Raw genomic sequence first — 11,914 nt, 5'->3', positions numbered from 1 at the left:
CCTTCCCGGACTGCTACTTATTTTTCTATTTTCTAAATATTCCAAAATGGAGAAATATTGCCTTAAAAATTGTTTTGGAGTCGGTTTACTTACCGTACCACATACCTATTCATTTTCGGAGTCTGAAACGCTCCGGAAAGTGTCTGTATTGTATTCCTTCGGGGTTACAGTTTCAATAATATTGGTTTCAACATTTATGGGATTACCTGAGATATAGTGTTTAATTCTTTGACCGTTTACCACCTTCGGATTTGTGCCTTCAAAGTTGTTGATCTTTATGGTGCCGGAACGATAGACCTCTTCGATAACGTAGGGGCCTTCCCATTTAGAGAGAAGTTTGCCTGCAAAAAATCTTAAACGAGAGTTGTATAGCAATACATAATCACATACATTAAACTCACGCTTTTGTAGCCTTTTGTCATGCCATCTTTTAACTTTTTCTTTAAACAACTTGGCATTTTCATAAGCTTGGGTTCTCCATTCATCAAGTGAGCTAATATCAAATAACCACTTCTCATCGGCAAGTTTAAAATCATAGTTGAGCTCTTTAATAGCCCAATACGGCTTATGTTCTAGTTCGAGAGGTAAGTGACATGCTTTTCCATAAACCATTTTATACGGAGACATACCCATAGGATTTTTGTATGCAGTTCTATAAGCCCATAATGCATCATCAAGTTTCTTGGACCAATTCTTTCTAGACCTATTAACAGTCTTTTGCAAAATTAATTTGAGCTCTCTATTGCTCAACTCTACTTGACCACTAGACTGAGGGTGATAAGGAGATGCAATTCTATGATTAACATCATATTTAGCAAGCATTTTACGGAAAGCACCATGAATAAAGTGTGAACCACCATCAGTCATTAAATATCTAGGGACTCCAAACCTCGGAAAAATAACTTCTTTAAGCATTTTAATAGAAGTGTTATGATCAGCACTACTAGTTGGAATAGCTTCTACCCACTTAGTAACGTAATCAACAGCCACTAGAATATGTGTGTATCCACTAGAGGCAGGAAAAGGTCCCATATAATCAAAGCCCTAAACATCAAATGGTTCAATAACAATTGAATAATTAATAGGCGTTTCTTGACGTCTACTAATATTACCAATTCTTTGACATTCATCACAAGATAAGACAAACTTACGGGCATCCTTGAAGAGAGTAGGCCAATAAAACCAGATTGCAATACCTTATGTGCATTTCTATCTCCAGCGTGGTGTCCTCCATAAGACTCGGAGTGACACTTGCGCAGGATCTGTTCCTGTTCATGCTCAGGTACACAACGTCTAATAACACCATCTACTCCTTGTTTATAAAGATGTGGGTCATCCCAAAAGTAATGTCTCAAGTCAAAGAAAAACTTTTTCTTTTGGTGGTATGTGAAGCTAGGTGGTATAAACTTAGCAACAATATAATTAGCATAATCAGCATACCATGGAGTACTACGAGAAGTACTTATAACATTTAATTGTTCATCAGGAAAGCTATCATTAATAGATATTGGGTCATCAAGAACATTTTCTAACCTAGACAAGTTGTCTGCAACGGGGTTCTCAGCTCCTTTCCTATCAACAATATGCAAATCAAATTCTTGTAGCAAGAGAACCCATCTAATAAGTCTAGGTTTAGCATCTTTCTTTTCCATAAGGTATTTAATAGCAGCATGATCAGTGTGAATAGTTACTTTAGAATCAACAATATAAGGTCTGAACTTATCACAAGCAAATACAACTGCTAAAAGCTCTTTTTCAGTAGTAGCATAATTTCTTTGATCATTGTCTAGAGTCTTACTAGCATAATGAATAACATTTAATTTCTTATCAACTCTTTGCCCTAGAACAGCACCTACAGCATAATCACTAGCATCACACATAATTTCAAAGGGTAAATTCCAATCAGGTGGCTGAACAATAGGTGCAGAGACTAATGCTTTCTTAAGTGTTTCAAATGCTTCCACACAATCATCATCAAAGACAAATGGTATATCTTTTTGCAATAAATTAGTCAGAGGGCGAGAAATTTTTGAGAAGTCCTTAATGAACCTCCTATAAAATCCGGCGTGACCAAGGAAACTTCTTACACCTTTGATGTCCTTGGGACATGGCATCTTTTCAATAGCATCAACCTTGGCTTTATCAACTTCAATACCTCTTTCAGAAACTTTGTGCCCCAAGACAATACCTTCATTAACCATAAAGTGGCACTTTTCCCAATTCAAGACAAGATTAGTTTCTTCACATCTCTGCAAAACTCGATCAAGATTGCTCAAGCAATCATCAAAAGAGGAACCATAGACGGAAAAGTCGTCCATGAAAACCTCACAAATCTTTTCACAAAAGTCAGAGAATATAGCCATCATGCATCTTTGAAAGGTAGCAGGTGCATTACATAAACCAAAAGGCATACGTCTATAAGCAAAAGTATCAAAAGGGCATGTAAAAGTAGTCTTTGATTGATCTCTAGCCGACACAGGTATTTGAGAGAAACCAGAATAACCATCTAGAAAGCAATAGTGTGTATGTTTGCATAATCTTTCTAGCATTTGATCAATAAAAGGTAAGGGGTAATGATCTTTCTTAGTAGCCTTATTTAATTTACGGAAATCAATTACCATCCTATAACATGTGATAATTCTTTGTGGAATCAATTCATCTTTATCATTAGGAACAACAGTAATACCTCCCTTCTTAGGGACACAATGGACAGGACTTACCCACTGACTATCAGCAACGGGATAAATTATACCTTCCACCAGAAGCTTGAGTATTTCTTTTCTTACCACTTCTTTCATTTTAGGATTCAAACGTCGTTGAGGATCATGAACTGGCATCTGCTTCCAAATTTATTTTATGTTGACATAGAGTGGGACTAATGCCCTTAAGATCATCAAGAGTATATCCAATAGCAGCACGATGCTTCTTCAGAGTTTTCAATAACCTTTCTTCTTCATGCTCTGAAAGGTTAGCACTAATAATAACAGGATATATCTTATTTTCATCAAGATAAGCATACTTAAGATTATCAGGCAAAGGTTTAAGCTCAAACACGGGATCACCCTTGGGTGGAGGAGGATCCCCTAAAATTTCAACAGGCAAATTGTGTTGCAGAATAGGTTCCTATTTAAAGAATACTTCATCTATTTCCCTTCTTTCATTCATGAACATATCATTTTCATGGTCTAGCAAATAGTGTTCTAAAGGATCACTAGGAGGTACGGCAATAGAAGCAAGAGCAATAATTTCATCCTTACTAGGTAATTCTTCCTCACGATGTTGTTTACTAAATTTAGAGAAATTAAACTAATGAACCATATCATCCAAGCCAATAGTAACAACATTCTTTTCATAATCTATCCTAGCATTAACAGTGTTCAAGAAGGGTCTACCAAATATAATGGGACAAAAGCTATCTTGCGGAGAAGTAAGAACAAAAAAATCAACAGGATATTTAGTTTTCCCACACAAGACTTCAACATCTCTAACAATTCCAATTGGTGAAATAGTATCTCTATTGGCAAGTTTAATTGTGACATCAATGCCTTCTAACTCAGCAGGTGCAATTTCATTCTTAATTTCTTCGTATAAAGTATGCGGTATAACACTAGCACTTGCACCCATATCACATAAGCCATGATAACAATGATCTCCTATTTTAACAGAAATGACAGGCATGCCTACCACAGGTCTATGTTTATCTTTATCACAAGGCTTAGCAATTCTAGCAGTTTCACCATCGAACTGAATAACGTGCCCATCAATATTATCAGACAAGACATCATTAACAATAGCAATATTAGGTTCTACTTTAACTTGCTCAGGAGGGGTATAAGTTCTAATATTGCTTTTACGAACAACAGTTGAAGCTTTATCATGATCCTTTACTCTAACAGGGAAAGGTGGTTTCTCAACATAAGAAGTAGGAACAATAGGATCATTATAAGTGATAGTCTTTTCTTCAACTTTAATAGGTGCAGCTACTTTTACTTCTATGGGAGGATGGTATTTAAACCACTTCTCCTTAGGTAGATCAACATAAGTAGCAAAAGATTCACAGAAAGAAGCTACTATCTCAGAGATAAGTCCATATTTAGTGCTAAACTTACGAAAAATATCAGTGTCCATAAAAGATTTAACACAATCAAAGTTAGGTGTCATACCTGACTCCTTACCTTCGTCGAGGTCCCAATCTTTAGAGTTGCATTTAATTCTATCCAATAAATTCCATTTAAATTCAATCTTCATCATAAAAGAGCCAGCACAAGAAGTATCAAGCATGGTGCGATTGTTTTCAGAAAGCTGAGCATAAATTTTTTGAATAATCATTTCTCTTGAGAGCTCATGATTGGGGCATGAATACACCATTGATTTAAGCCTCCCCCAAGCTTGAGCGATGCTTTCTCCTTTGCGAGGCTAGAAATTATATATATAATTGCGATCACAATGAACAAGATGCATAGGGTAATACTTTTGATGAAATTCCAACTTCAATCTTTTATAGTTCCATGATTTCATATCATCACATAGCCTATACCATATCAATGCGTCTCCCTTCAAAGATAAAGGGAAGACCTTCTTCTTAGCAACATCATCAGGTATACCTGCAAGCTTAAATAAGCCACAAACTTCATCCACATATATTAAGTGCTCATCAGGATGCTTTGTTCCATCTCCTATAAAAGGGTTAGCTAGCAGTTTTTCCATCATACCCGAAGGAAATTCAAAAGGAGTTTCATTTTCAATAGGTTTAGTAGGTTGAGGAGCAACTCTTTGCTCTACTGGACGGGGTGAAGATACCCCGAACAAGCCCCTCAGAGAATTACTTTCCATAGTAATAAGTGACAGTAAATTTCAGCACACTATATAAATTTTTCCTTACCAAATTCCACCTACCAAAGGCGCTACACTCCCCGGCAACGGCGCCAGAAAAGAGTCTTGATGACCCACAAGTATAGGGGATCTACCGTAGTCCTTTTGATAAGTAAGAGTGTCGAACCCAACGAGGAGCAGAAGGAAATGATAAGCGGTTTTCAGCAAGGTATTCTCTGCAAGTACTGAAATAAGTGGTAACAGATAGTTTTGTGACAAGATAAATTGTAACGAGCAACAAGTAAAAAAGTAAATAAAGTGCAGCAAGGTGGCCCAATCCTTTTTGTAGCAAAGGACAAGCCAGAACAAACTCTTATAATAGGAAAAGCGCTCCCGAGGACACATGGGAATATCGTCAAGCTAGTTTTCATCACGTTCATATGATTCGCGTTCGATACTTTGATAATTTGGTATGTGGGTGGATCGGTGCTTGGGTACTATCCTTACTTGGACAAGCATACCACTTATGATTAACCTCTATTGCAAGCATCCGCAACTACAACAAAAGTATTAAGGTAAACCTAACCATAGCATGAAACATATGGATCCAAATCAGCCCCTTACGAAGCAACGCATAAACTAGGGTTTAAGCTTCTGTCACTCTAGCAACCCATCATCTACTTATTACTTCCCAATGCCTTCCTCTAGGCCCAAGTAATGGTGAAGTGTTATGTAGTCGATGTTCACATAGCACCACTAGAGGCTAGACAACATACATCTTATCAAAATATCAAACGAATACCAAATTCACATGACTACTAATAGCAAGACTTCTCCCTTGTCCTCAGGAACAAACGTAATTACTCACAAAGCATATTCATGTTCATAATCAGAGGGGTAATAATATGCATATAGGATCTGAACATATGATCTTCCACCAAATAAACCAACTAGCATCAACTACAAGGAGTAATCAACACTACTAGCAACCTACTAGTGCCAATCCCGGACTTGGAGACAAGAATTGGATACAAGAGATGAACTAGGGTTTTGAGAGGAGATGGTGTTGGTGAAGATGTTGATGGAATTGCCCTCTCCCGATGAGAGGAGCGTTGGTGATGACGATGGTGATGATTTCCCCCTCCCGAAGGGAAGTATCCCCAGCTCTAGAGCTCCGCCGGAGCTCTAGATTGGTTCTGCCAAGGTTCCGCCTCATGGAGGCAGAGTATCGTCCCAAAAAGTTTCTTCTGATTTTTTTCTCATCGAAAGACTTCATATAAGAGAAGATGGACGTCGGAGAGCCACCAGGGGGGCCACGAGGTAGGGGGCCGCCCTAGGGGGGCACCCCCCACCCTCGTGAGCAGGGTGTGGGCCCCCTAGCCTTCATCTTTGGCGAGGATTTTTCTTTATTTATTTTAAGATGTTCCGTGGAGTTTCAGGACTTTTGGAGTTGCGCCGAATAGGTCTCTAATATTTGCTCCTTTTCCAGCCCAGAATTCCAGCTGTCGGTATTCTCCCACCTTATGTAAACCTTGTAAAATAAGAGAGAATAGCCATAAGTATTATGACATAAAGTGAAATAATAGTCCATAATGCAATAAAGATTGATATAAAAGCATGATGCAAAATGGACGTATCAGCTGACAGTTAGATTCAAGATCAATAAGACAAAAACATTAAGCTTCAGACAATGTGAATCAAAATATTTATTTAAAAACTGGAGGCTTCTGATTCGAATACAATCGGTAAACCGGACCAAAGGGGTTAAGCTGAGATTCGAATACGATCATATAGCCCCCGGTGGCTTTGGCGTTGCGCCGATCAAGAGGGTACCGACAGCTATGTCCTCTTTGGTTCGAATACGACCTATGTTTGAACAGGAAGCCCCCAAATGACCTTGAGAGGTTTTTAACGACCCTGATTCGTATACGATCCAAGTCGGACCCAAAAGGGGTTAAGCTATGATTCGGATACGATCAAGAAGCCCCCTAGTGAGTTTGGCCTTGAGCCGATCAAAAGGGTTACGACAGCTATGTTCTCTTTGGTTCGGATACGACCTATCTTTGAACAGGAAGCCCCCAAGTGACCATGAGTTTTACAGCTAGATTCGAATACGATCATGAGCCAGACCAAAAGGATGAAGCTAGATTCGGATACGATCAACCCCCTTTTGGTCATTTTTAATAAGGATATATGATCATTGAAAGGGAAAAAGGACAGAGGTCCTGCTTTATTACTTAACATAATATATACAACGTCAAAGTATGTACATGACGAGAGTCGGTGGCTTAAGTATAGTATGGCCGAAGTTGAGCAATGTTCCACGGTCGGTGGGTCTCCTCCTCCGACTTACGTGAGTCTTTGTGCTCTCGAACGTTAATGAGGTAATATGACCCATTGTTTAAGTTCTTGCTGACAACAAAGGGTCCTTCCCAAGGCAGGGATAGTTTGTGTGCATCAGACAGATCCTGGATAAGCCGGAGCACCAGGTCACCTTCTTGAAAGGTCCTAGACTTAACCCGACGGCTATGATAATGGCGCAGGTCCTGTTGATAAATTGTTGATCGAGCCGCCGCCAAGTCTCTCTCCTCATCTAACAAGTCAAGTGCATCCTACGGGCTTGTTCATTATCAGCTTCAACGTAAGCCGCCACGCGAGGCGAGTCATGACGGATGTCACTAGGCAGCACTGTTTCTGCTCCATAAACCATGAAGAAAGGTGTATAACCTGTAGATCTATTAGGGGTGGTGTTGATACTCCACAGCACCGAGGGTAATTCCTCTACCCAACAACCTGCCGTCCGTTGTAAGGGAACCATAAGCCGGGGCTTGAGACCTTTTAAGATTTCCTGATTTGCTCTCTCAGCTTGACCATTGGATTGAGGGTGAGCTACTGAAGAAACATCAAGCCGGATATGCTCACGTTGACAAAACTCCTCCATAGCACCTTGGGACAAATTAGCGCCATTGTCAGTGATAATGTTGTCTGGAAAAGCAAAGCGAAAAATCACCTTTTTCGTGAACTGAACTATCATGACTGCATCACACTTGCTCACTGGCTCTGCCTCAACCCATTTTGTGAATTTGTCAACTGCCACTAAAAGATGCGTCTTTTTATCTTTGGACCTTTTGAAAGGAACAACCATGTCAAGCCCCCAAACTGCAAACGGCCAAGTGATTGGAATCATCCGCAACTCTTGAGCCGGCACATGCACTCGTCGTGCAAATTTTTGACATCCATCACACCTACTGACCAGATCCTCTGCATCAGCGTGAGCCGTTAGCCAGTAAAAACCATGACAAAAAGCTTTGGCCACAAGAGACTTTGACCCGGCGTGATGACCACAATCCCCTTCATGGATCTCACGAAGTATTTCTTGACCTTCTTCAGGGGAACACAACGTTGAAACGCTCCAGTGACGCTGCGATGATACAATTCTCCGTCAGAAATCGTCATTGACTTGGACCGCCGGGTTATCTGTCGGGCCAGGGTCTCGTCCTCTGGAAACTCGCCCTGGGTCATGTAAGCCAGGAACGGTACTGTCCAATCCGGAATGACATGAAGAGCCGCTACTAACTGTGCCTCCGGGTCTGGAATGGCCAAATCTTCCTCTGTAGGCAACTTAACAGACGGGTTATGTAAAACATCTAAAAAGGTGTTAGGTGGCACCGGCTTACGCTGAGATCCCAACCGGCTTAAGGCATCGGCCGGTTCGTTCTTTCTGCGGTCAATGTGTTCCACTTGTTAACCCTTAAAATGCCCCGCAACAGCGTCGACCTCGCGGCGATAAGCCGCCATGATAGGATCCTTGGAATCCCACTTGCCTGACACCTGTTGAGCCACCAAATCTGAATCACCAAGGCACCGTACCTGGCTCAGACTCATCTCTTTAGCCATTCGAAGATCATGGAGCAAGACTTCATATTCTGTCGCATTGTTAGTACAAGGAAACATCAATCACAACACATAACAAAACTTGTCACCTCGAGGAGAAGTTAAAACAACTTCAACCCCCGAGCCTTCCAACTGTCTGGACCCATCAAAGTGAATCGTCCAATATGTGTTGTCTGGTTTCTCCTCTGGCATCTGTAACTCTGTCCAGTCATTAATGAAGTCAACCAGCGCTTGAGATTTGATCGGAGTACGTGGCACATACTTCAAACCATGAGACCCAAGTTGGATAGCCCACTTGGCAACTCGTCTTCTGGCTTCTCTATTTTGAATAATGTCTCCTAGAGGAGCAGAGCTAACCACAGTGATTGGGTGACCCTGAAAGTAAAGTTTGAGCTTCCGGCTTGCCATGAACATGTTGGAAATATGCCCTAGAGGCAATAATAAAAGCATTATTATTATATTTCCTTGTTCATGATAATTGTCTTTATTCATGCTATAATTGTGTCATCCGGAAATCGTAATACATGTGTGAATAACAGACACCAACATGTCCCTAGTAAGCCTCTAGTTGACTAGCTCGTTGATCAACAGATAGTCATGGTTTCCTGACTATGGACATTGGATGTCATTGATAACGAGATCACATCATTAGGAGAATGATGTGATGGACAAGACCCAATCCTAAACATAGCATAAGATCGTATAGTTCATTTGCTAGAGTTTTCCAATGTCAAGTATCTTTTCCTTAGACCATGAGATCTTGTAACTCCCGGATACCGTAGGAGTGCTTTGGGTATACCAAACGTCACAACATAACTGGGTGACTATAAAGGTAGACTACGGGTATCTCCGAAAGTGTCTGTTGGGTTGACACGGATCAAGACTGGGATTTGTCACTCCGTATGACAGAGAGGTATCACTGGGCCCACTCGGTGATGCATCATCATTATGAGCTCAAAGTGACCAAGTTTCTGGTCACGGGATCATGCATTACGGTACGATTAAAGTGACTTGCCGGTAACGAGATTGAACGAGGTATGGGGATACTGACGATCGAATCTCGGGCAAGTAACATATCGATTGACAAAGGGAATTGCATACGGGGTTGCTTGAATCCTCGACATTGTGGTTCATCCGATGAGATCATCGTGGAGCATGTGGGAGCCAACATGAGTATCCATATCCTGCTGTTGGTTATTGACCGGAGAGTTGTCTCGGTCATGTCTGCATGTCTCCCGAACCCGTAGGGTCTACACACTTAAGGTTCGGTGACGCTAGGGTTGTAGGGATATGTATATGCAGTAACCCGAATGTTGTTCGGAGTCCTGGATGAGATCCCGGACGTCATGAGGAGTTCTGGAATGGTCCGGAGGTAAAGAATTATATATAGGAAGTGCTATTTCGGCCATCGGGACAAGTTTCGGGGTTATCGATATTGTATCGGGACCACCGGAAGGGTCCCGGGGGTCCACCGGGTGGGGCCACCTGCCCCGGGGGCCACATGGGCTGTAGGGGGTGTGCCTTGGCCTACATGGGCCAAGGGCACAGCCCCAAGAGGCCCATGCGCCTAGGGTTCACAAAAGGGAAGAGTCCCACTAGTGGAAGGCCCCTCCTAGGTGCCTTGGGGGGGAGGGAAACCTCCCTTGGCCGCCGCCCCCCTAGGAGATTGGATCTCCTAGGGCCGGCGCCCCCCCCCCCTCCTTGGCCCTCCTATATATAGTGGGGGAAGGAGGGCTTTTCATCCACGCCTTTGGTTGCCTCCTTCTCCCTCTCCAACACCTCCTCCTCCTCCATAGCGCTTGGCGAAGCCCTAACGGAGTACTGCAGCTCCATCACCACCACGCCGTCGTGCTGCTGCTGGAGCCCTCTTCCTCAACCTCTCCTTCCCTCTTGCTGGATCAAGAAGAAGGAGACGTTACACTGACCGTACGTGTGTTGAACACGGAGGTTCCGTCCGTTCGGCGCTAGGATCTTCGGTGATTTGGATCACGTCGTGTACGACTTCCTCATCCCCGTTCTTTGAACGCTTCCGTGCGTGATCTACAAAGGTATGTAGATGCAATCCATCCACTCGTTGCTAGATGAACTCATAGATGGATCTTGGTGAAACCGTAGGAAAATTTTTGTTTTCTGCAACGTTCCCCAACAGTGGCATCATGAGCTAGGTCTATGCGTAGTTCTTCTTGCGCGAGTAGAACACAATTTTTTGTGGGCATAGATGTTGTCAACTTTCTTGCCGCTACTAGTCCTATCTTGCTTCAACGGTATTGTGGGATGAAGCGGCCCGGACCAACCTTACACGTATGCTTATGTGAGACCGGTTCCACCGACTAACATGCACTAGTTGCATAAGGTGGCTGGCGGGTGTCTGTCTCTCCTACTTTAGTTGGAGCAGATTCGATGAAAAGGGTCCTTATGAAGGGTAAATAGAAGTTGACAAATCACGTTGTGGCTTTCACGTAGGTAAGAAAACGTTCTTGCTAGAACCCTACTTCAGCCACGTAAAACTTGCAACAACAATTAGAGGACGTCTAACTTGTTTTTGCAGCAAGTGCTTTGTGATATGGTATGGCCAAAGTTGTGATGAATGATGAATGATATATATGTGATGTATGAGTTGTTCATGCTATTGTAATAGGAATCACGACTTGCATGTCGATGAGTATGACAACCGAAAGGAGCCATAGGAGTTGTCTATATTTTTTTTTTTGACCTGCGTGTCATTGAGAAACGCCATGTAAATTACTTTACTTTATTGCTAAATGCGTTAGCCATAGTAGTAGAAGTAATAGCTGGCGAGCAACTTCATGGAGACACAATAATGGAGATCATGGTGTCATGCCGGTGACAAGATGATCATGGAGCCCCAAGATGGAGATCAAAGGAGCTATGTGATATTGGCCATATCATGTCACTATTATTATTTGATTGCAAGTGATGTTTATCATGTTTTTCATCTTGTTTACTTAGAATGACGGTAGTAAATAGATGATCCCTCATAATAATTTCAAGAAAGTGTTCCCCCTAACTGTGCACTGTTGCGATAGTTCGTTCGTTTCTAAGCACCACGTGATGATCGGGTGTGATAGATTCCAACGTTCACATACAACGGGTGTAAGACAGATTTACACATGCAAACACTTAGGTTGACTTGACGAGCCTAGCATGTGTATAGACATGGCCTCGGAACACAGAAGACCGAAAGGTC

This window comes from Triticum aestivum, chromosome 5A (genome assembly GCF_018294505.1).
Source record: "Triticum aestivum cultivar Chinese Spring chromosome 5A, IWGSC CS RefSeq v2.1, whole genome shotgun sequence".
Taxonomy (NCBI): Eukaryota; Viridiplantae; Streptophyta; class Magnoliopsida; order Poales; family Poaceae; genus Triticum; species Triticum aestivum.
This window is presented reverse-complemented; position numbering follows the sequence as displayed.